General features: G+C 42.7%; 1 protein-coding gene across 2 annotated transcripts in view; it reads left to right on the top strand.

The window, feature by feature from the left end:
* The first annotated feature begins 3,532 nt into the window (after window positions 1-3,532).
* The window catches only part of ATP7A (ATPase copper transporting alpha), a 119,264-nt gene continuing 96,275 nt past the window's right edge, over window positions 3,533-26,521 (top strand). Inside the window, exon 1 of one of the 2 annotated variants that reach the window (XM_002720131.6) lies at window positions 3,533-3,784. The gene's annotated coding sequence lies outside the window, so the exon portion shown is untranslated. The remainder of the gene's footprint in view (window positions 3,785-26,521) is intronic. The other variant, XM_051827358.3, reaches the window with a different exon arrangement.

Here is a 26,521-nt window from a genome sequence, read left to right as displayed (position 1 = left end):
AAGTACTGTAATTAAGAATTAGAATTAAGTACTGTAAAAGGCATAGGTGTTGAATTCTCACCCTCATTACTATTAGAGGTAACACCACCTTGTATGCATTTGGGGGCCAGTTAGTATCTGCTAACGTCTTGAAAACCTGATTACATCATGAAGACATTTCCCTCTGAAAGCTCATTTAGTGCATAGTAATTATGAAAAAGATGTTGCTATGATTGTGCATTGATCAGGAGGACTAGACATTATGTATTTTTTTTTTTACAGGCAGAGTGGACAGTGAGAGAGAGACAGAGAGAAAGGCCTTCTTTTGCTGTTGGTTCACCCTCCAATGGCCGCTGCGGCCGGCACCCTGCAGCCGGCGCACCACGCTGATCCGAAGGCAGGAGCCAGGTGCTTCTCCTGGTCTCCCATGGGGTGCAGGGCCCAAGCACTTGGGCCATCCTCCACTGCACTCCCGGGCCACAGCAGAGAGCTGGCCTGGAAGGGGGGCAACCGGTGTGCCGGTGCCGCTAGGCGGAGGATTAGCCTAGTGAGCCGCGGCGCCAGCCGACTTTATGCATTTAGAGATGAGGTGTTTTAGAGTGAGGGAAAGCTTGAGTGACTATAACAGTAGAGGATTGTGCAGCTCATCGGATACACATTATCTACATAAAAATGAGCTAGTGGGCTTGATATACTGCTTCTGGTAAAGCTATTTGACAGAATTTCAGAAAGTTGATGGAAAACTGAATTAAAAGTTTTTTTGGCACAGCATTTTTTGAAATTCATGCATATGAGTATTTCTGGTTTCTGCCCTTTAGTGAATTTGCTTGAAAATAAAACTTAGTATTGTAACTATAAACCAATCTGCTAATATTTTGAAGCCACTTAAAAACCATCTTAATTTCATATGATGTGACTTTTGAGGTTTTATATTTGGGGCTGAGTTTCTATGTTAAATTTTTTAAAACTTAGTTAAGAGGCAGAGAACTCCCATCTGCTGGCTCACTCCTGAAATGCCTGCAGTGGCAGAGGGGGCTGAAGCCAGGAGCTGGAAGCCCAATCCAACTCTCCCCTGTTGGTAGCAGGAACCCAACCACTTGAGCCATCATTGCTGCCTCTCAGGGTCTACATTAGCAGGAAGCTGGAGTCAGGAGCCAGAACCAAGAATAGAACCCAAGTTCCCTAATGTGGTCTGCTTGGTGTCTTAACCATTAGGCTAAAACAACCATCTCTGATTTGTATCTTAATATTGAAGGTTGAGCACATTGATTCACAACCATTGCTTAGGGTCTGGGAAGTTAAGGAGTCATGAAGTTAATCTTGCATGGATGGGTAAAGAGGGGGAAAAGAATGATTCTTTCTGAAATACTAATTTAGATCTTCGGGCAGTTTTTTTTTTTTTTTTTTTTTTTTTTTTTTTTTGACAAGCAGAGTTAGTGAGAGAGAGAGAGAGAGAGAAAGGTCTTCCTTCCGTTGGTTCACTCTCCAAATGGCTGCTATGGCCAGCGCTCTGTGCCGATCCGAAGCCAGAAGCCAGGTGCTTCCTCCTGGTCTTCTGTGGGGAGCAACTCGGACTAGACTAAGTTACTGGAATTAAGACTTATTCTATGCATCTGCTCTCCCACAATATGGCGCTGAGAAGGGAAACAGCTTCTACACAGCTGCCTCCAGTTCAACCAATAAACTGTAGGACCTGCTCCTGATTGGAGGAGAGCAGCGTACTCGGCGTGTGGGTAGCAGAGTTGGGATTGGTGGAAGAGGACTATAAAGGAGGAGAGAGACAACATGCACCAAGGAACATCTATCTGAAGGAACACCTGTGCAGCCCCCGAGAGAGCCGGCCGGTGGTGTGCCGCTCCCCCGCGGAAGTGGGGAAAGTGGCAGGGGGAACCGCCCTTCCACGGAGGTGGAAGGGACGGTAGCCAACCCGGGAAGAACCAGCAGCAAACCCGGGGAGGGCCGAGCAGACAAAAGAACAGCGCAGGGTCCTGTGTCGTTCCTCCACGAAGACGGGGAGTGACAGTCTTCCATGCAGGTGTAGGGCCCAAGCACTTGGGCCATCCTCCACTGCCTTCCTGGGCCGCAGCAGAGAGCTGGACTGGAAGAGGAGCAACCTGGACTAGAACCCGGTGTGCCGGCGCTGCAGGCGGAGGATTAGCCTAGTGAGCCACAGTGCCGGCCTCTGGGCAGTTTTAAATGTTGCCTGTCAAGTAATTTGGATGGAAATTATCTAACAAGTATACTGTGTGCCAGGCACTTCTTAGTCTTTCACAATGTTTACTTAATATTTATACTTTGCTTACTCCTTTGAGTTATGCAACATTTTTAGACTTGATACTCTTCTATAGAAACTGAGTTTGAATGATTTCAATTGAAAATACAAGTAGTCCTGTGATTAGTTTTTCTCATATCTTAATATTTCATTAAAAAATATGAAAAGGCCACATCCAGCTTTGAAATAAATAAAATGGAGTCTGTATTTTAACCTTTTGTTAAGATTCATAGTTTAAAAGAAAATCGTAGGGGGCCAGCGCTGTGGTGTAATAAATAAAGTTGCCCCTGCCTTCAGTGCTGGCATCTCATGTGGGCGCCGGTTCAAGACCCGGCTGCTGCACTTCCGATCTAGCTCTCTGCTATGGTCTGGGAAAGCAGTCAAAGTTTACCCAAGTGCTTGGGCCCCTGCACCCACCTGGGAGACCTTCGGAGAAGCTCCTGGCTCCTGGCTTCGGATTGGCCCAGCTCCGGTCGTTGCAGCCATTTGGGGAGTGAATCAGCGGATGAAAGACATGGAAGACCTCACTCTCTCCATGCCTCTTTGTAACTCTGCCTTCCAAATCAATCAATCAATCAATCTTTAAAAAAAAAATCCTAGAGTTTTGCTGCTTTTTAGAATGTTAAACTCGATTAAAAAGAACACGCTTTTCTCAAATGCATTCTGTACTATTGATTTGTTGCATTGTATTGTTACATTTTCTGCATCTGATTTCTGTATAAAATCATGTTGATAAATATTCTTTTTTTTTTTTTTTTTGCCTCCCGGGAATCTTCTAGGTGTTTAAAACGATGGGCAAGTGAATGAATAAATGGAGAAGTGGCTCAGAGCTTGGAATGGCAATATGAAGGTAGTGAGGTGCCATCCCTGTCCCCCAGCACAGATAAAGATTATGAATTTATAAACATTTCTCCCCCTCGATGTTATTTCTCATTGTGGGGGATAAGGACAAGTTCATAGCTCTGGCATTTACATCTGGAGAAGCAAGTTGACACAATCTAACAAACAACATGCAAATTTCACGCTGGGCACAATGAGGGATCTTCTATAGCCCACCTTGGCCTGATGTTAGGAGAGTCCAGATAACAAAGGCACTGTTTTGGTAGGGATTCTTTGGTTTTGTTTTATTTTTTTGGCTTTGGGCGCGGAGGGACGCTGCAGCACCCAAAAGCAGCAAGACCCGCCCAGAAGCTGTGTGTCGGCTTGGGGGCAGCAGGGGGCGGGAGAAGCTTGACTCTGGGCTTCGTGTTCCCTTTCACGTGACGCGTCGCTCTCTTTCCCGAGTCGGCCCTGCTTCCGGCCGGGGCATCACCCGGAAGTGGGGATAGTCGGGGGAGGGAGGGGTAAGAACGGCTGGCCGCGGCGGCAGGGGGTGGAAAGAAAGCAGCAGAGGGAGGAGTTTTCGCCACCGCCACAGCCGCCGCTGCTACTGGGACTTCTCTGAGCGTGTGAGCCTCGGGTGTGCGTGCGTGGATTTCTCACTGCCACCGGCTGCGTAGCTCCGGAGGTTTAACCACAGGACAGAAAAACCAGGTAAGTCCTACATCAGATTCCCGTCGTCCCCTTCTACTGGAGGGGCTATCTGTGCTGTCAGTTTGAACAAGCAAGTGTGAGAAGGTCTTGTGAATCTAGGGCAGTCGCCAAACTCTCACTTCTTAACAATTCAGGTATTTTCCACACTTAGGTTTTTCCTCCTTGAACTGGAGATAGAGAAGGGGAGATCCGGTCTTGACCCCTGTCACTTTCTTCTACCGTCCCGAGGAGAGTTTCTTAATCATCCACGGCCTATGTCGCCTAATTTAGGGTCCCAAGAGGGTCTGTGCCCCGTGTTGGAATTCACACGAACTGAAGTCTTTGCTTAGTGACAGACACCTCCTTATACTTTGGAAGCTAAGGTTATTAAGCCACCATTACTGATGAAATAAAAATTAAAAAAAGAGCAATTTGCTTTCCTGTCTTAAATTAGGATCATCTGCTAAACCGAAGGAGGATTCTTGTTTCTGCTTCATTTCGTTCATTATAGTAAAGTTACCCTCCATCCTTGTCCCACCCTTTAACGTTTTTTGTTGTAGACTTTGTAGTTTTCTTCAGCACTGACAGCACTTCTTTTGTCATTTCACCATTCAGTATTTTCCCAGGATCTGATCTTTTCTTTAATCATAGCCTCTTCATCTACAGTTGTATGAATACTATTGAAACAATGTGTGGAGAACATTGAATTAAGTAATACTGAGGTATGAGATGGGATGCAGAAGGAACAAGACAAAGTACCTGATCTCAAAAGGGAGTTTGCTGTCATGTCAGTTAAGTTCAGCTATGAAGACAATGGGTTTTTAGGAGCCCCACTAGTTGAGTAACTAGGTTGGATATCTCATCTTTTTTAAAGGTTATTTTCAACTGCGATTTTATTTTTTATATCTCAAACTTTCTTCTGCCTATAGTCATGACACGAAGACTTTTTTTTTTAATTTGAAGGTCTCATAGTGTAGTAGGAAAGATAGGTACATGATCACCAAAAATATTATTTGTCTCAATAATTTTTGTATTAGAAACAGAAAGTGTTATGAGAATGCCTAGAAGGAGCCTTTGAGCTGGGCCTTCAAAAATTGTTAGCGTTTAGCTTTTGTGCAGGGATGGAGGAGGAAGAATATAGTCCAAGTAGAAGAAATAATGTGAACAAAGGGTTGGTGGGGGGCTGGAAAAATGCAGGACATGCAATAACTCTATAACCCTATTTCTAAGACCACCACATCTTCCATGATGCCACTAGCTAAAAAGAAAAACATATATAGAATATAAAACTGGTCAATTTATAAAAATATCCAACTATCTTCAGCTAATAGGAAAGCATGTATATATAAAAATACATGGAAATGACAAAAATGTTAATATATGACATTTAATTCTAATATAAAGTCTAATCTAAAAGAAGAGTTGCGATGCTTTAATTCTGAGTGAGAGTTGTACCTTAAATGTAATTTAAAATCATTTTAAAAATTGCTGGGAATGAATAACAACATTGTCTACTGCCAGAAGTTCTTTCAGGTTTACTTCCAAGAACCTTTTTTCTTCCACATTTTTTTCTCTACTGGTCTATTTAAACTGATAGAATCTACTCTTTTCTAATCACAATCTTAGATTTTTATTCCTGACTTCACAGGAAGGTTAGAGTAAACCTAATCCTTTCTAAGAATAAGTTAATATCTCCAGTCTCTAATGCAGAAGGTTGTTTTTCTTTGAAAAAATGCATGCAGAAGCAGTAAAATTTGTTTAAAAAATAGGCAAGAGAGAGCAAGTGAGCATGTGAGCAAAAATAACTCCAACCAACACACTACAACCTTTACTTTGTGAGGGTTCTAATGTTAATATATTCATTTTCATAAATTCCTTATTATAACCGCTTTTACCTACATATTATAAAGTGTTTGGCAAACTGTATTAATCAAGATTTTTGGCATCCAAATGAGTGAAAAATCTTCATTTGTCAGTTGGGAAAGTGAATTGTTAGTTGATAAAGACACTGTCATACTATTTGGAAGTTTTGTTTCAAAATTCTCCCTACTCATCTTTGTTAAAGGACAGGTTTGACTATTTGGTATTTTTAAACAGTGATATTCCTTAGGATATAATTAAAATGGGGGTGGTGGTAGAGGCCTGGTGGGTGAAAGGCAGAATATTTCAATTTGAACCACCATCCCAGCAACCATGTTTTTCACTTCCAAATCTGTCTTCAAATTGCTTTAATGTGATGTAATTTGCTTACTGATGAGATAGTATGGGAGGGGAAGTATTAAAATTCCTTTAGAATTTTCCTTAACGTGTGTTTCCTTAACGTGGAAGACTATAGTGTTTCTGGTTTCATAATATATTCCTAGCTTCCCAGCGCTGCTAGGAAATTGATGTGATTTCCTCATTTGTATAAGAAGTCAGTAGATCACATCAGTTTTCACAGCTACTTCCTTCCTTGATGGAAATGAGGTTAAAGTGCTCCCATTTGGAGCCAGTTATGTGTACTTTTACCAGCGGCAAAGAGAGGGACAGAGAGAGGCAGAGAGGCAGAGAAAGAAGTCTTCTGCCCCTGGTTCACTCTTCAGATGGCCGCAATGGCTGGAGCTGCTCTGTTCTGAAGCCAGGAGCTTCTGCCAGGTCTCCCACGCAGGTGCAGGGGCCCAAGCAATTGGGCCATCTTCTGCTGCTTTCCCAGGCCATATCGGAGAGCTGGATCAGAAGTGGAGCCGCCGGGACTTGAACTGGTGCCCATATGGGATGCTGGCAGTGCAGGCGGCAGCTTTACCTGCTACGCCACAGCACTGGCCCAGTCTCAAGTATTTTAAAACTATTGTTTTAACTCTTTTTGCTATAAGTCTCCAGTGGAGAAGTCCAATTTTTTTCAGACCCATAATCAAGAGTGTTTTTGATTCATTATTTGAAATTAATGGGTTATTTCACATCTTATGTATCTTGCTTTAGCCTGGTCATTTTCCTTAGTGGATTTTCTTTGTAAAAAAAAAAAAAAAGTAATGTGTTTTGCTTGTGCCATTGTAATTTCTACTGACCCTGCAGGTCAATTGATGTCCCAAGCAAAGCAGATCAGGAACAGAAAAATACCTGAATCAGCTCCCTCCTCCACTCCTTCCTGAGAATTTGTAGAGCATGCTATACTTGGAATTGTGAATAAAATGACTTTTGCTCTCTTGAGTGTTCACCTGAAGCAATACCACCTGCCATTCAGGAGAGGAAAGCATTAAGAGGGCTTCTGTTATGACCTGGAAACTGTCAACAGATACATAAGACCAGAGGGAAAGAATTCCAAAGTGCAGAGCCCTCTGAAGAAAATTCTCAGGACTATTTAGGATAAATTTGCAACTGCCCTCTAGTCTCATGAGGATACTTAAAGAGTTGATCCTTGAGCTAACAAAAGCTCATAGAGAGCTTAGTTGCTGAAGAGTTCCAAGTGCAGTCTTCTTTCTTGTGGCAGGAATAAAAGAAGGTGTCTAGCTTTTTTGATGATAATAAAATTATTTGCTGTAAGAATTCTTATAAATTCCAAGTTATGTATTTCACAATACATTAGTTATTGTTCATTTGGTTTTATCAAATGAACATATCAAGTATATTGTATTATTAATAAGTGCATTATATTATTAAAACAATAATACTTGCATATAGCCAGTTTCATTTTGACCACTGACTGCTTTCTCCCATTGCACGGTTAATTCTAAATATTACTTTTTAGATCAGAAGACTTATGGCTATAATATCTTGATATTAATTTCTAATTGCAATTATTTCTTAAAAATATTTATTTATTTGTTTGAAAGTCAGAGTTACACAGAGAGAGGAGAGGCAGAGAGAGAGAGAGAGAGAGGTCTTCCATCCGATGGTTCACTTCCCAGTTAGCCGCAATGGCCAGAGCAGCACCGCTCTGAAGCCAGGAGCCAGGAGCCTCTTCTGGATCTCCCACGTGGGCGCAAGGGCCCAAGGACTTGGGCCATCTTCTACTGCTTTCCCAGGCCACAGCAGAGAGCTGGATGGGAAATGGAGCAGCTGGAACTCGAACTGGCACCCAAATGGGATGTTGGCACTGCTATACCACAGTGCCAGCCCCTCTGATTGCAATTATAAGTGCATTTTTATGTATTAGCATTCATATTGGTATCATATGTCTTCCAAGTATTGTTCATCTAAAGTGAAGTGTTTATCTGTTAGCTAGGTGATAGCAGGGTTAATTTTGGTCATGAGAACCTTTATAGTTTTAAGAGAGTTTAAAGTCTTAAATTCGTTGAGTGGTGAAGGCAAAAGAATAATTTATTTAGTACAGTATATTATTTGTTCTTGAGTGCCAGGGTAGAATTGCGTAAGATTTTGTCTACTGTGTTTATTACAAAAATAATCCACAAATTCCTGTTTCTTAACCTTAGGGCAAGTGGTAAGTCATGGGATCTTGAATCTTTGGCAATTTTTTTTTAATGTACATAAGTGAAGGACATAAGAACTGTACATTTGTCTGGTGTGAAAAAGAATCTGTTGTTTGTCTATTGTTTGCACTTTGCTAAGAGTAGACATATTCTTTCATAGGGCCAAATTTTATTTCCAGGCCTAGCAAGTGGCTAAACTGGAATTTAAAGCCAGTCAGTCTTGGCTCCAGAACCTGTGGTCTTACCTCCCACACAGGAACTATATTTTTAAAAGTACATAGACATTTAAGTAAAGTTAGAAGCAATCATTTGCCTTCTTTGAATGTGTGAATGAGCAAATTGATTTGATGAGTAAAAAAAAAAAAATTAAAAGGGGCCGGCACTGTGGCATAGTGGGCTAAGCCTCCAACTATGGCACTGGAATCTCATATGGGTGCCGGTTCCAGTCCCAGCTACTCCACTTCTGATCCAGCTCCCTGTTGATGGCCTGGGAAAGCAGTGGAAGATGGCCCAAGTGCTTGGGACCCTGCAGCTGTGTGGGAGACCTGTAAGAAGCGCCTGACTCCTAATTCCTGGCTTCGGATGGCCCAGCTGTGGCTATCTGGGGAGTGAACCGTGGATGGAAGACCTTTCTGTCTGCCTCTCCCTCTCTCTGTAACTCAATAAATAAATCTTTAAAAAAATTATGATATTAATAACTCAATTTCCTTGGTACTTTTAAGCTAATTTCAAAAGTAAAGACCCATAGATTTACTTTTAGTTAATTACATTATTTAAAGATGTGCTAAAAGACCTAATGTTTAAAATAGAATTAGTCTTATTTTATTTGCATTCTCAGTCTACTAAGGAAGAAAAAAGAAATGGTCCACATGTGTTTTTTCATCTTTATAATAAGTACATTTTTGAACTTTGATATGCATGAAAACATGTTTATAGAGTTTAAAGTGGTCTAAAAGAAAGTACATTAAAAAGTTAATAAACAAGCACAATTGGGGGCTGGTGCCATGGCTCACTTGGTTAATCCTCTGCCTGCGGCGCCGGCATCCCATATGGGCACCGGGTTCTAATCCTGGTTGTTCCTCTTCCAGTCCAGCTCTCTGCTGTGGCCCGGGAGGGCAGTGGAGGATGGCCCCTGTACCCGCATGGGAGACCAGGAGGAGGCTCCTGGCTCCTGGCTTCACATCGGTGCAGCGCACCGGCCGTAGCGGCCATTTGGGGAGGGGGGCGCGAACCAACGGAAGGAAGACCTTTTTCTCTGTCTCTTCCTCTCATTGTATAACTCTGCCTGTCAAATTAAAAAAAAATAAACAAGCATAATTTGGAACATTGCCGGTTACATTTTCTGGACCATTATATCTTATTCTTGATGCTGCAAGGCTTAACTTCGCCATTGTATAGTGATTTTGTCTTCTTTTGGAGAGGCAGTAACATAGGTTTAAGAGTTGGTGTTCTGGTGCCAGATTGTGTGTGTTGGAATTCCAGTCCCTCCGCTTACTACTTCTGTGACCCTGAGCAGATTTCTTACCTGTGCCTCGGTTCCTCCAAATTTGTAAAATGTGAATGATAACAGTACCTACCCTCAGGATTGTGAATGAGTTAATACATGTAAAGCCCTAGTAATAGAGCCTGACAGGTAATAAACATACAATAAAATTTAGTTACTATTATTAGTTTAATATATTATTTACTATAACAGTAATTTTAGCAACCTCTATAATAAAATTATAAATTATAGTTCTGCTATACTATAAATTTAGTAGATGGCAGGACGAATATAGTAATCAATCAGTACCTTTAAGCAATGTTCGATTTGTAAATTGTACCATAGAAAATGGAAAAAACTCAGATTGGGAGGGCCCAGTAGCCTGTAGTATATCTTCAGTATGCTAACCTGGCTTCTCAAAACTCATTATGACAGGTAGCAAATCAAATTATTATGATGTACTCATTCTACTTCCCCACCAAGAAAATTCATAATGATCTGCTTGTGTAATTAGTGAGCCACAGACTCTGGGTCATTAAGATTTTTCAGGTTATTTCCATAATTGCCAAATGCTGAACCATGCTTCTACTACATGAGTTCTTAAAAAATGTAAGCAAGGGAAAAGGCTTTATGCTATGCCTAACCTATTTAACCACAGCCATACAGCATTATATGTAAATTGAATTTTTATAAAGCACATCAGCCTTCCAATTAGTAAATTCTTTTTTTTTTTTTTTTTGACAGGCAGAGTGGACAGTGAGACAGAGAGAGAGGAAGGTCTTCCTTTGCTGTTGGTTCACCCTCCAATGGCCGCTGCGGCCGGCGCACTGCGCTGATCCAATAGCAGGAGCCAGGTGCTTCTCCTGGTCTCCCATGGGGTGCAGGGCCCAAGCACTTGGGCCATCCTCCGCTGCACTCCCTGGCCACAGCAGAGAGCTGGCCTGGAAGAGGGGCAACCGGGACAGAACCCGGCGCCCCGACCGGGACTAGAACCTGGTGTGCCGGCGCCGCAAGGCGGAGGATTAGCCTAGTGAGCCGCGACACTGGCCCCAATTAGTAAATTCTTATTGTGTGCTATTGTATATCCAATGTTTACCTTGCCTCTGTGAGATGTGCAAAGAAGTATAAAGTATATGCTCTACTGTTTAGCCAGGGAAAGAAGTCTAATACCAAACAATTACAGAGTCATCAGGTACAAGACTCTGATTCAGGGTATTTAAAAATTCAAAAAGAAAGTGGCTAGGAGTATTGAACATGTTGTCTCATGAGGGATGTGGCGCTTCAATTCATTTACTTAATTTGTTGAATGTTACCGTGTTCACTGGGGATATGATAGTGAACACAGCAGGTACAGCCCTGCTTTGTGGAGTTAACAACAGGCTAGTGAGATGATGGGATTTAAATATGTGCAAGACAACATTCTAAGTTAGAGGGTCAGTCTACACAAAATCAGAGAGAGAAATGTTAAGAGCATGTACTGTATGCCCATCAGTGAAGGAACTTGCCTGATTGTTAGAGAGATTTTGTGTTGGGGAGGAACACTGAAAGTCATAGATGTGGAGCATTTTTTGAACACTTTGAAGAATGGGTTACGGCTGTGGTAAAGTCCTTTGTAGACACTGTTTTGCAGAGAGCTAGGGGCATGGACTCTGGAGTCATACTGCTTCCGTTTGATCTCATCTCTATCTTGTTTCCTAAGTGCAAAATTTTGTAGTAAATTCTCAGTGATCCAACTTTACAGGCAATAAAATGATTTTTACATGGAGTGGCTGGGGTCAGTAACCTTAGGAACAACAAGTAACATTAGACAGGCCAAGTAATGTGCACATGAAGTGCCAATGGGAAGCCTTAAAGTGAGATCAGGAGAAGTAGGAAGTTAGATGAGGAAAGAGAAATAAATTCTGTTTCTGTGATGGTTGGTAGAATGCCATCAGAAATGTCTTCAAGCAAAACACAGTCCATTTGCCTATCCTTGGTCTCTAGTTGCATTTCTGTAGTGGTGGTATGTGTCCCTTGTCCAGATATGAGGAAGAGAAACTTAATTGCAGTTACTTGAGTTAACCATTTGAGAACTACTGGTGGTTGTTGTGGATTCTCTGTATTTGAAGCATCTGGCTAGACTGCATATGTCTCAGTTTTGTGCTGCATCTTAACACAATTTGGTCAGAAGCTTATGTAGCTTGTGTTAGTATTCTCTTTACTTGGCTTAAGGCACAAGTGGATTGCCAAATGGGTGCCTGCTATGACCTGTATTTTCTCTCTTGTTGCCTTTGGATTTAATTTAAGTATAATCACGCTCTTAAGAAGGGTTGACAGTATTATCCTGGCATGTTTAATAATTTTATTTTCCTAACAGGTAGATATAATCATACAAGACCACTGTTCTTTCCTCTCAATCTTTTGTTAGTGTGATCTCCAATCTTGTCGTAAAAAGGAACTTCTTTTAATCTCAGAGTCTTTAGATGAGGGCAGATACCGATAGTGTAGTCTCTGGGATGTTTGTGGTTGTGCTGTTTTCACCTTCACACTGGTGATCCCACCTGGGATACGTGGGAGAAAGGGAGTGTAGCAGATAGAAGATATTGGGAACCAGTTGGTGCTCCAGGAGGTGGGGTTGCTAGATCTACCGGTTGATCCTGATCTGCAGGTTGGAGACTCCTTACTTTATTTCATCCAGGGTTATTGTGTTACACAAATTGAGGGGGCAGCAGCCACAGTCTGTAAAAATTATGACATGGAATTATGCAATATGGCAGCCCTGAAAGCTACGCAAACCATTTCTATTTCTAGTTGCTTTCTTCCTTTTATCAGTACCTACTACATACAACAGCTATGTTAGTGGTGACATGATCATCATTTGAATCTCTTCATGTCTCATCGTAATGTTTGCCTTTAATCCAACCAGTAAAATTAAGATCTTTGAGGATTTTAAGGAGTTGCATCAATTTTCTAAGTCCTATTTAAATGTACTCATAGGTAATATAATCCCTGTCCTGTCTAACTTGTGAGTTGCTATGAATATCCAGTGAAATAATGTATGCTAAAGCATTTTGTGAATCAGAGTGTTATACAAATTTAAAGTAATTAAAAAAAACTCTTTTGTTGAGGGCTGACTTTCAATAGATTGCAGTGAGGGGAGATAATATTCTTTTTGAATATGTTGTGTTGTAGTGCAAAGTATTCCAAATTTGAGTCAGGAGTCTGGCATTTGAGCTTTTTTTTTTTTTTTTTAAAGATTTATTTACTTATTTGAAAGGCAGAGTTACAGAGAGGCAGAGGCAGAGAGAGATAAGAGATAAGTCTGCTGGTTCACTCCCCAAATGGCCACAATTGCTGGAGCTGAGCTGAACCGAAGCCAGGAGCCAGGAGCTTCTTCCAGGTCTCTCACGTGGGAGCAGGGTCCCAGGGACTTGGGCCATCTTCTACTGCTTTCTCAGGCACATTAGCAGGGAGTTGCATTGGAAATGGAGTAACCAGGACTCGAACTGGCACCCATATGGGATGCTGGCACTGCAGGTGCTATGCCATGCCACAGCAGTGGCCTCTGGCATTTGAATTCTAATTCTGCTACTAACGAACTGTATATAGTTCTGGGCCTTGGTTTTCTTATCTATAAGGAAACTATAAATACCACTGCTATCTACCCAGAAACCCGAGTTATTTTTTCCTTGAGTCTGTATTCAGTCACCACGCCTGTTATCTAGTTCTTAATATTTCTCAGATTTGCCCCTCCTTTCTGTCTCTATTCAGTCCCTAATCATTTCCATTATGAAAAATGGCGTTTAAAAAATTGTAGTGGTGCCAGTGCTGTAGCTTAGTAAATTAAGCCTCCGCCTGCGGTGTTGGCATCCCATATGGCATCAGTTCAAGTCACAGCTGCTCCACTTCTGATCCAGCTCCCTGCTAATGGCCTGGGAAGGCAGTGGAGGATGGCCCAAGTACTTGCGCCCTGGGACCTGGAGGAAGCTCCTGGCTCCTGGCTCCCAGCTCCTGGCTTTGTATCAGCCCAGCTGTAGCCGTTGTGGCCATTTGGGGCATGAACCAGCAGATGGAAGATCTCTCTTTCTCTCTTCTTCTCTGTGTAACTCTGCCTTTCAAATTAAATAAACCTTTAAAAAATTATGCAAAATATACACAATATAAAATTGTAGCCATTTAGTGTTTAACTCAGTGATACTAAGTACATTCATAATATTGTATAACCATAGCCACTATCCATTTCTAGAACTTTTGCATCATCCCAAACTGAAATTCTGTACCTAGTAAAAAATAGCATCTCATTCTCTCTTCCCTGACCCCATGGGTAACCTTTTATTTTATTTTTTTAAAAGACATTTATTTATTTGAAAGGCAGAGTTACAGAGAGGCAGAGGCAGGGAGAGAGAGAGAGAGAGAGAGAGCACGCAAGAGAGAGCAAGAGAGATCTTCCATCTGCTTGGTTCCCTCCCCAAATGGCCACAATGGCCTAAGTCAGGAGCTGGGAACTTTTTCCGGGTCTCCTAAGGAAGAAGTGGGTGCAGGGACCCAAGGACTTGGATCATCTTCTGCTGCTCTCCCAGGCACATTAGCAGGGAGCTGGATTGGAAGTGGAGCAACTGGGACTTTTAAAAAAAAAAGATTAATTTATTTATTTGAAAGAGTTATACACAGAGAGAAGGAAGGGGGGAGAGAGAGAGAGAGAGAGAGAGGTGTCTTCCATCTCTGGTTCACTCCCCAATTGGCTGCAATGGCCAGAGTTGCACCAATCCGAAGCTAGGAGCCAGGAGCTTCTTCCTGGTCTCCCACATGGGTGCAGGGGCCCAAGGGCTTGGGCCATCATCTACTGCTTTCCCAGACCATAGCAGAGAGCTGGATCAGAAGTGGAGCAGCTGGGACTTGAACCAGCGCCCATATGGGATGCCGGCACTGCAGGTGGGTAACCTTTCCTTTTCTTCTTCTTTTTTTTTTTTTAAATAAGATTTATTTATTTATTTGAAAGAGTTACACAGAGAGTGGAGAGGCTGAGAGAGAGAGTTCTTCCATCCATTGGTTCACTCCCCAATTGGCTGCAATGGCTGGAGCTGTGCCGATCCAAAGCCAGGAGCCAGGAGCTTCTTCCGGGTCTCTCACATGGGTTCAGGGGCCCAAGGACTTGGACCATCTTCTACTGCTTTCCCAGGCCATAGCAAAGAGCTGGATTGGAAGTGGAGCAGCCAGGTCTTGAACCAGCGCCCATATGGGATGCCGGTACTTCAGGCCAGAGTGTTAACCTGCTGTGCCACAGTACCAGCCCCATTGGGTAATGTTTTCTGCATCTTCTATATCTATGAATTTACTTTATAAATACCTCATAAATAAAACTTTAATATTTTTCCTTTTGTGTCTGGCTTATTTCATTTAGTCTCATAGTCTGTGTAGGAATTTTGTTCCCTTTTAAGGCTGAACAATGTTCCATTGTTCTGCAGTAGCATTTTACCTGATCTTCGGGATGCAGTCTTGCCCCTTTCAAATTTATCCTGCATGATCTGACCTTGCTTACCTTTCCAACCTCCTCATCATTCCCTCAGCCATACCAACATTGTCGCTCCCCCTCTTCGTGGAGGAACGACACAGGACCCTGCGCTGTTCTTTCTGTCTGCTCGGCCCTCCCCGGGTTTGCTGCTGGTTCCTCCCGGGTTGGCCACTATCCCCTCCACCTCCGTGGAAGGGCGGTTCCCCCTGGCCGCTTTCCCCACTTCCGCAGGGGAACGGCACACCGCCGGCCGGCTCTTCTCGGGGGCTGCACAGGTGTTCCCCTTAGATGTTCCCCATAGATGTTCCCGGTGCATGCCGTCTCTCTCCTCCTTTATAGTCCTCCTCCGCCAATCCTAACTCGGCTGCCCACACGCCGAGTACGCTGCTCTCCTCCAATCAGGAGCAAGTCCTACAGTTTATTAGTTGAACTGGAGGCAGCTGTGCGGAAGCTGTTTACTTCTCTCCCAGTGCCATATTGTGGGAGAGCAGATGCATAGAATAAGTCTTAATTCCAGTAACTCAGTCTAGTCCGGATTGCTCCCCACAAACATGACTCCTTCAAATGTGCCATCCCGTTTGACAGATAAATTCTTTTCCATTCTTCTGGAGAATTCCTACTCAATTTTCAAGACCCAATTGACTAGCAGTAGTCGATTGGTTACTTTATGGTATATTCTTGTAACAGACTTCTAGTAAGCCTTTAAATTATTTCATATGTTTGTATTTAAAAAAATATATGTTTGTATTTAAAAGCCTGTTAAAAAAAAGTAGACTTTGGATTAGGCTTTCTAGGTTTACATTTCAGTTCAGTCGCTTACTAGTTGTGCAATCTTGGGAAAGTTCCTTATCCTCTCTGTCTCCAGTTGATCATCTGTTAAGATGAACATAGTAATAGTACCTGTCCTGAGCCGGCGCCGTGGCTCAATAGGCTAATCCTCCACCTTGCGGCGCCGGCACACCGGGTTCTAGTTGGGGCGCCGGATTCTGTCCCGGTTGCCCCTCTTCCAGGCCACCTCTCTGCTATGGCCAGGGAGTGCAGTGGAGGATGGCCCAGGTGCTTGGGCCCTGCACCCCATGGGAGACCAGGAAAAGCACCTGGATCCTGGCTCCTGCCATTGGATCAGCGCGGTGCGCTGGCTGCAGCGGCGGCCATTGGAGGGTGATCCAACGGCAAAGGAAGACCTTTCTCTCTCTCTGTCTCTCTCTCTTACTGTCCACTCTGCCTGTCAAAAAAAAAAAAAAATAGTACCTGTCCTATTGGGTTGTTGTGAAGGTTCATTTAGTTAAATGTACTAGTTATATACTATTTATTAATGTAGAAAATTATTCATTATATAGTGTTCATTGAAAAAGGGTGTTATAAAACAGTTGATCCTTTTAATTAGAACTCTGTGTGCTTATACCTATACATACATACATACAGTAGCATCCTAGTCTATACACATAGACGTACACACACACAAACATACACCTCTCAACATGTTAGCAGCATTAGTTAATTCTTGGTTGTGGACCAATTTTTTGTTTACTTTTTAGATTTGCTTATCTAAATTTTTAATTTTTCTCCAGTTGACATTTATTTCTTATATTTTTTCCCTTAAAGTTATAAATAATAAAGGTCCATTTTGGCTTACAGTTCTGGTCCAATGTCGAGTGGCTGCATCTGGTGATGAACTTCTTGCTGGCAGAGTCCCAAGGCAGGGAAGGTCATCACTTGGCAATGGACAGGGAGCATACATCTATTCCTTACTTTTAAAGAAAAAAAGGACAAAAGTAAAGGATTTCTTCTGGAGAGTCTTCACTGAACTCCCTTCATTCATCCTTTAGGCCATAAGTATACCATGTATCCCTGAGCTCCTGGAAGCCTCTGCTGTATTCATTCACCTTTAGGTACCCAGCTGGGCTTAGTGCAGAGCCCAACAGACACCCGAGATTTATCGATATTAGTAAGATGAATAGGAGATGGAATTAAGTACAAGTACTTTATCTCCTGTGCTCCTCTCAGTTTGCTGAAGGTCACACAGCTGGTAAATGGCAGAATTTGTATTCAAATCCAAGACTGGTGCCAAAATTAGTCTGCTCAGTGTTGAATGAATGAATAACCTAATGGATATATCTCTGAAATGAAAGGATTTGTCAAAGATTCCTTTGTAAACAGAAATGTGTTGTGTGAATGTAAGGATATATAATTTTTTAAAAGATTTATTTATTTATTTGAAAGTCAGAGTTACACACACACACACACACACACACACACACACACAGAGAGAGAGAGAGAGAGAGAGGGAGGGAAAGATCTGCTGGTTCACTCCCCAGTTAGCCGCAATGGCCAGAGCAGCGCTGATCCGAAGTCAGGAGCCAGGAGCCTCTTCTGGGTCTCCCACATGGGTGCAAGGATTTGGGCCATCCATCTTCTACTGTTTTCCCAGACCATAGCAGAGAGCTAGATTGGAAGTTGAGCAGCTGGGTCTCGAACCAGTGCCCATATGGGATGCCGGCGCTTCAGGCCAGGGCGTTAACCCGCTGTACCATAGCACTGGCCCCAGGATATATCATTATTATTTCTTTCCTGTTGTGTTCCCATCTGCACCCTTGATTCTGACTAAGCAAACCCACTTTCCTGCTCCCATGCACAGTTTTCCTCTCTATTAAACTGGCATTTTGGTTGTCCATTTGTCTTTTTCTATTGCCCAGGATCTGTTCACTGTTTAGGAATTAGTTATGAAGGTTTTGAGATTAATCGAGCCATTTCAATCAAACTCACCATTGTGCATGCGTATTGAGGAAACTGCTTTGAAATTATCTAGCCAGATACGTATGATTTGTTTCAGTCAAGCCAAAGTATGGCAGTATCATCTTTGAACACAGACATAGTAGCCCTCCCTTTTATAGCAAATTACTTTCTCTGGTTTTAGTTACCTGTAGTCAACTGCGGTCCGAAACTATTAGAAAATTCCAGAAATAATTCATGAGTTTTAAGTCACATGCCATTCTGAGTAGCATGATGAAATCTCTCACTGTCCCACCCAGGATGTAAATTATATCTCTGTTCGGCATATCTACATTGTATGTGCTACCATCCCATTAGTTTCTTAGCAGCTATCTCAGTTATCAGATCAGCTGTTGCAGTATCATAGTGCTTGTTTCAAGTAACCCTTATTTTTTTAAAATATTTTTATTTATTTATTTGAGAGATAGAGTTACAGACAGTGAGAGGGAGAGACAGAGAGAAAGGTCTTCTGTCCACTGGTTCACTCCCCAGGTGGTCTTAACGGCCGGAGCTTCGCTGATCGGAAGCCAGAAGCCAGCTGCTTCTTTCTGGTCTCCCATATGGGTGCAGGGGCCCAAAGACCTGGGCCATCCTCTGCTGCCCTCCCAGGCCACAACAGAGAGCTGGATTGGAAGAGGAGATGCCAGGACTAGAACCGGCGCCCATATGGGATGCCAGTGCCGCATTATTATTATATAATTCATATATGCCAAAGAGAAGCCATGAAGTGTTTCCTGTAAGTGAAAAGGTGAAAGTTTTCAACTTAATGAGGAAAGAAAATGTTATTTGTGAAATTGTGAAGAAGGAAAATGAAATTCATGATAGTTTTCCTGTAACATTGCAGATGTCAAAAGTTATAGCCACAATGTGTGCTTAGTGCTTAGTTAAGATGGAAAAGGCATTAAATTCGTGTACGAATACATAGGAAAAAACTGTAAATATTGAGTTCAGTACTATCTGCAGTTTCAGACATTTGTTGAGGAGTCTTGGAATTTAACTCCCACCAATAAGGCAGAATATTCTTGCTGTTCAAAGCCTACATTCATTTTATTTTTTTTTAAGATTTATTTTTATTTATTTGAAAGAGAGTTACAGGGAGAGGTAGAAACACACAGAGAGGTCTTCCATCCGCTGTCTCACCTCCCCAGATGGCTGCAACTACCGGAGCTGCGCCAATCTGAAGCCAGGAGCCAGGAGCTTCCTCCGAGTATCCCACGTGGGTACAGGGGCCCAAGGTCTTGGGCCCTCTTCCTCTGCCTTCCCAGGCCGCAGCAGAGAGCTGGATCAGAAGAGGAGCAGCCGGGTCTAGAACCAGTGCCATATGGGATACTGGCGCTTCAGGCCAGGGATTTAACCCATTGCGCCACGGCACTGGCCCCGCCTATATTCATGTTAAATTTTATTTATTTCATGCATTTGAAAGGTGGTATGGGGTGGAAAGAGGGCGAGAAAGAGAGAGCAAGCTACTGTTCATCTACTGGTTCACTCCCAAATCACCCACAACAGCTGGGGCTGGGCCAGGGCAAAGCTGGAAGCCAGGAAGGAACTCATTCTGGATCTCCCATTTGAGTGACAGGGACTCACATACTTGAGCCATCACCTTATGCTTCCCAGGGTATGCATTAGTGGAGAGCTGGAATCAGAAGCAGGGCTGGTACTCAAACTCAGGCACTTCAATGTGGGATGCAGGTGTTCCAAGTGATATCTTAACTGTTGCACCAATTGTCTGCTCCAGACGGAATTGGTTTTTAGCTAGAAGTTGTTAATAAGTTCAGCCTATGTCTTACTTGTGTGTGTGTGTGTGTGTGTGAAAATGTGTGTATGCACATGCATGTACACGAGCATACAGCCTTCAGCAAAAGTAGGAAAAGAAGTGCTTTAATATTTTATTCGAAAGATCCAACATAATATACTAAATCAAAATTTAAGCATTTGTTGTAGCTTGACCCCCCACAGGTTTTTCAGAATTAAAAAGTTTAATTCCCTTTAAAGCAAACTAACTGAAGGAAAACCTCTACTCTGTGAACATTGCATGTCTAAAATGGGGAGAAAATAGCTTCTTTTTAGGTAAAGCACATTTTTTACTCTACCTGAACCAGCTTTCTAAAGATTTCAGCCTGTTTTTTATAGTCTTATGCTTTCTTTTTATTTATTTATTTTTGAAGATTTATTTATTTATTTATTCAAAAGGCAGAGGCAGAGAGATTGATTGATTGATTGATCAATCAAGGTCTTAGTCCACTGGTTCACTCCCCAAATGGTCACAATGGGCAGAGCTGGGCCAGTCCAAAGCCAGGAGCCAGGAGCTTCTTCCGGGTCTCCCAGGTGGCTGCAGGGGTCCAAGCACTTGGACCATCTTCTACTGCTTTCCTAAAGAGTTGAATCAGAAGTGGAGCAGCTGGGACTCAAACTGGCACCCATATGGGATGCTGGCACTGCAGGCAGCAGCTTTACCTGCTATGCCACAACGCCAGCCCAGTCTAATGCTTTCTAATTAAGAAATTGTGGAGGGGCTGGCATTGTGGCGTGGAAAGTTAAGCCTCTGTCTGCAGTGCTGGCATCCCAAATAGGCACTGGTTCAAGTTCTGGCTGCTCCACTTTGATCCAGCTCCCTGCTAATGTGCCTGGGAAAAGACAATGGAGGGTAACCCAAGTGCTTGGGCCCCTGCACTCGTGTGGGAGACCTGGAAGAGGCTAGAGGCTCCTGGCTCTTAGCTCCTGGCTCTGGCCTGGCCATGCCTGGCTATTTCAGCCATTTGGGGAGTGAATCAGCTGATAGAAGATCTCTCTCTCTCTCTCCTTCTCTCTCTGTATATCTGCCTTTCAAATAAAATAAAGGAAAGGAAAGGAGAGGAGAGGAGGGGGAGGGGGAGGGGACAGGAGGGGAGGAGCTATGGAACTGAAGAATGGATTCTGGGTTCAAATTTCAAAATCAGTAAGCATTGTTGTCAATGGTATTTTTGCTTAATTTCTGTTCAATAAATGTGTATCTGAATTATCACAAATTTTAAAAAATTTAATTTTTTGTATGAAAGTTAGAGGGGAGGGAGGGAGAGAGGGAGAGTGTGAGAATGAGAGAAAGAGAAAAAAATCTTTCATCTAAATGCTTCCAATAGCTAGGGCTGGGCTGAGCTGAAGCTAGGAGTCTGGAACTCCATCCATGTCTTCCATGTGGGTGGCAGGGGCCCAAGGACTTAGACCATCATCTGCTGCCTCCCCAGGTGTGTGTTCGTAGAAAGCTGGAATAAGAAGCAGAGCCTGGACTCAAACCCAGGTTCTGTTATGGGATGTGAGCATCCCAAGCAGAATTACCACTGCAGTGCCAAATGCTTGCCCCTGAATGATTACTATTTTATTTTCAACAATTCAGTGAATTTGAGATACCTGTCAGTATTTGGGGCTTCTGCTTGTGATAACAAATTACTTGAAATTTGCCGATTGAAACCTCTAAAGGATTGAAATGATGTAAAACTTCTCTGAATTCTGATTCATCTGTAGAAAACAGGGGCAGGCGCTGTGGCGCAGTAGGTTAAAGCCCCAGCCTGCAGTGCCAACATCCTATATGGGTGCCAGTTCAAATCTTGGTTGCTCCACTTCCAATCCAGCTTCCTGATAATGCTCCTGGGAAAGCAGTGGAGGGTGCCCCGAGTCCTTGGGCCCCTGCACCCACATGGGAGACCTGGAAGAATCTCCTGGCTCTTGGCTTCAGAGCAGCTCAGCTCTGGCTGTTGCGGCCATTTGGGAAGTGAACCAGCAGATGGAAAACTCTCTCTCTGTCTCTACCTCTCTCTGTAACCTTGACTTTCAAATAAGTAAAATAAATCATTAAAAAAAAAAAAACTACCTGGTTGAACAGTTGCCTTTGATAGTTTTAAATTGTTTTTCTTCTTCTTCTTCTTCTTCCTCTTCCTCTTCCTCTTTCTCTTCTCTTTTTTACAGGCAGAGTGGACAGTGAGAGAGACAGAGACAGAGAGAAAGGTCCTCCTTTGCCGTTGGTTCACCCTCCAATGGCCGCTGCGGCCGGCGCGCTGCGCTGATCCGAAGGCAGGAGCCAGGTGCTTATCCTGGTCTCCCATGCGGGTGCAGGACCCAAGCACCTGGGCCATCCTCCACTGCACTCCCTGGCCACAGCAGAGAGCTGGCCTGGAAGAGGGGCAACCGGAACAGAATCCGGCACCCCAACCGGGACTAGAACCCGGTGTGTCGGTGCCGCTAGGCAGAGGATTAGCCTATTGGGCTGCGGCGCCGGCTGTTTACCTTCTTAAAAATTTATTTTTTTTTTTGAAATTGATCTCCCACACATTTCCAGTACATAATTTTTCATCCTTATCTGTCCTGACAGTGGGAATGGGAGAAAGTGTTATCAGATTTTCACCTTTATTAACCAAAGTCTATAAAACAGGACATTTAAAGGAATTAAGACATTGAATGTGGGTATAGGTATAGATCTGGAATATATTTATGGAATGTTTGCTTCCTTAATACTAAAAATTATTCTTTGGACTTTGGGATAAAGAGATAAAATATATGAAAAATAGAACATTATGAAAAATCAAAGTGTTTTAAAAATAGTATGCCAAGTTATCTTATAATCATGCCATATAAAATTTCAACTGTAAAAACTATGTGACTAGGCCAAGATGTCTGTGGTAGTGGTGCCAGAGATGAAAAATATTCTTTTGGAATAATTTTCTACCAAATCCTAACTTTTTAAAAATCCTGATGGGGCTGGTGCTCTGGTGCAGCAGGTTAAAGCCTCGGCCTGCAGTGCTGGCATCCCATAGGGTGCTGGTTTGAGACCGCTGCTCCACTTCCGAGCCAGCTCCCTGCTGATGCGCCTGGGAAAGCAGTGGAAGATGGCCCAAGTCCTTGAGCCCCTGCACCCACATGGGAGACCCAAAAGAAGCTCCTGGCTCCTGGCTTCAGATTGACCCAGCTGCAGCCATTGTGGCCATTTGAGGAGTGAACCAGTGTAACGCTGTCTTTCAAATAAAGAAAATAAGTCGTTTTTAAAAATCCTGACAAGATTGATTGTATTTTAGCCTAGAGGAGTTACCTTTGCATGAGCAGCAAGATGGATAAATAGGATACATCACATATGCCAAGTATCACAACTTCTGCCAACATGTGTCAAATGCTAGTGTGTATGGAATTTATGGTATAAATCTAGTGGGTACTTTTTGGTTTGGCTGATTAAATAGTGCTAATGAAGCCAAGGTTTAGACTTCATCTCTGTGAGTGTCACTTGTCCTCTGGAGTCATAAGCTGTTCCTCTAACTCTGCTCCATAATTTTATGGATGCAATTTATTAGGACTAGCCTAGGAAACTAGGGAACTAAGGAAAGGCATAGCTAACTGTGAGCATTTACAGAAAATAAGAAGTCTTCTTTTTTTCCCACCTTAATAAAGTCATCTTAACAAATGTCTCTAAAGTGACAAATCATGGTTTGAGGAATGAAGCTGAACAGCTGTTTTAGGATTTAGTAAGCTCTTTAGGATTTGGTAGAGAAGTTTTGGTGAGCCTGTGGGAATGCCATGAAATTGAGCCTCCAGTGTGGCTCACAGGAATTTTTTTTTTAAAGATTTTTAGTTATTTGAAAGGCAGAGTTACAGAGAGGCAGAGGCAGAGAGAGAGAGAGAAAGAGGTTTTTTTTTTTTTAATTTATACAAATCTATAGTACCTTTTATTGAACATCGTTAGAAAGTGAAGTGCTTTGGGGCTGATGTTGTAGTGCAGCAGGTTAAACCACTGCCTGCAGTGCTGTCATCCCATATCAGAATGCCTGTTCAAGTCCCCCCTGCTCTGCTTCCCATCCAGCTCCCTGCTAATGCACCTGGGGAAGCATCTGAAGATGCTCCCATGTGAGAGAGCTGGGTGGAATTCTAGGCTCCTGACTTTTGCCTGGCCCAGCCCTGGTTATTTGTGGCCATTTGGGAAGTCAACCAGCAGATGGAATCTCACTTTCTCCCTCTGTCTCTCCCTCTCACCCTGTCACTCTACCTTTCAAAAAAAAAAATAAATAAATCTTTTTAAAAAGTAAAATTTTTATAGAAGTGAATTTTCCAAATAACTGAAGTATACCTTTTATATTTTAGTCATTCTGAGAACTTAAAAGGGGTCTGTTGTATGAATCCTCCAAATGTGTCCTTGAAATACTTTTTCCAGAATTAAAAACCTTTTAAATTATTAGAGCATTGTTAAGTGTCAATGTAAAAACAAAACCCAGGAAATATTTAAACACCTTTCCTTTCTGGGTTTTATTTTTTCCTTATGGCATTTATCACTACTTAATTTATATATTTTTAAAATTTATTTTATTTGAAATACACATACATACACACAGAGATCTTCCATCAACTGTTTCATTCCCCAAATGTCCACATAGCCAGGGCTGGGGTAGGCAAAATCCAGGAGCCCAGAACTTAATCTGGGTCTTCCACATGGGTACCAGGGACCGAAGTACTTGAGCCATCACTTGCTGCCTCCCTAGATACACATCAGCAGGAAGCTAGAATTGGAAACAGAGCCAGGACTCTGACCCAGATACTTCACATGGGATGGGGGACATCCCAAGCAACATCTTAACTGCTATGCCATATACCTGCCCTCCTTGATTTTATGTACTTCTTTAAAAAAAGATGTATTTTATTTATTTGAAAGGCAGAGTGACAGAAAGAGAGAGAGAAAGAGATCTCTTATCTGCTGGTTTCCTCCCCGAGTGACCACAACAACTGGGGGTGGACCAGGCTGAAATTAGGAACCTGGAGTTCAATCTGGGTCTCCTACATGGGCTTCCGGGACCCAAGTACTTGAGCCATCACTGCTACCTCCAGGATACAGGTTAGCAGGAAGTCAAGGAGCCAGGACTCGAACTGGTACTGAGATGTGGGATATGGGCATTCCATGTGGCAGCTTAACCCCTGCATGGTTAAATGATATCTTAATTGCTGTGCCAAATGCCTGCCTCCTCAGCTATGTGGGCTTTTTCTGTTGTTGTTTATGCAACTTTATTGAAGACAAATACTAGCAGAGCTATTAGTTAATAACTCATCCGTTGACTACTTGCATCATTTATTCAGTGCTATACACATACACACACATACATGCACACACATATATATTAAAGATTTAATTTAAGAGCAGAGAGAGGAGGAGAGCCACAGAGAGAGATCTTCCATCTGCTGATTCACTTCCCAAATGGCTGCATTGGCTGGAGCTGGGTCAGTCCAGAGCCAGGAGCCAGAAGCTGCTTTCTGGTTTCCCATGTATGTGCAGGGGCCCAAGGACCTGGGCCATCTTCTGTTGCTTTCCCAGGTGCATTAGCAGGGAGTTGAATAGGAAGTGGAGCAGCTGGGTCTCAAACCAGTGCCTATATGGGATGCTGGTGCTGCAGGCGGTGGCTTTACCTGATATGCCACAGCTCCTGCCCCCTTTTCAGTGCTATATTAAGCAGTGAATTAGAAGATAGATTAACTAATAGCTCCAAGCAGACTAACAATTTAAATGAAAATTACAAAATGTTTGATACTCTATGTTGGAATACAAAGGGTGGTTTATTTCCAATTTCCATTCTCTGTAGAACAAGAACAGGTCATTCTTTTATTGGCATGCATAAAATATATTATATTTTCTCTTCTGATAATATAAACTCAATACCAGTTTTTAGCCACATCAGTATGAGTATGAAGTATATCATATGACCTCAAATCTCTAAGAGTAGAAAGCATTAACAAAAATGGTTGCTGCTAGAATAATGCTGCTTCCTTTAATGAGACAACTGATGTGAAAACAATCCTCTTAGATGATTTCTTCAGCACATGAGAGCGCTGAGGTATGTTTTTTTAAATTTATTTATTTGAAAGAGTTATACAGATAGGGAAAGAGAGGCAGAGAGAGAGGTCGGTCGGTCTTCGATCCACTGGTTCACTCCCTAATTGGCCATAATGGCTGGAGCTGTGCTGATCTGAAGCCAGGAGCCAGCAGCCAGGAGCTTCTTCCGGGTCTCCCACATGGGTGCAGGGACCCACGGACTTGGGCCATCTTCTGCTGCTTTCCCAGGCCATAGCAGAGAGCTGGATTGGAAGAGGAGCGGCCGGGATACAAACTGGCGCCCATATGGGATGCTGTCATTGCAGGCGGCAGCTTTACACACTACGCTACTGTGCCGGCCCCAATAAGGAATTTAATAATTTGACCCATGATCCTCCAAGAAAATGTTCTGCAGGTCCACTTGGGTATGATCTGTTTTCATGGCAAACCACATCTTTTTGACAATTCATTTTCCTATAGACCACCCCTTCAAATGACCTACATTTAGAAAGAATTTATCATCCATATATTAACAGTAATGGCAACATTTGTCTCAATATTATTAGGTCACAGTGGTCTCCTGCTTTAAGTACTTTTAAAGTTCTTTTATCCATTTTTTCACTGGTATGGATTCCAAACCCACACTGACCCCCTAATACCAGAGACTTTATGGATCTATGTGACAAAGGTAAGTACAACAAAATGTCTTAGAAATCGACTCAGAAGTATGCCAGGTGATGGTGCCTGAAAAAAAAAAAAGGAACTTATTTATTTCTTTATTTGAGTTCCAGTAAGA

This window comes from Oryctolagus cuniculus, chromosome X, assembly GCF_051225735.1.
Source record: "Oryctolagus cuniculus isolate XC-2025 breed Fujian yellow rabbit chromosome X, ASM5122573v1, whole genome shotgun sequence".
Lineage (NCBI taxonomy): Eukaryota > Metazoa > Chordata > Mammalia > Lagomorpha > Leporidae > Oryctolagus > Oryctolagus cuniculus.
The sequence above is the reverse complement of the archived record's forward strand: the minus strand, read 5'-3'. Positions and strand labels throughout refer to the sequence as shown.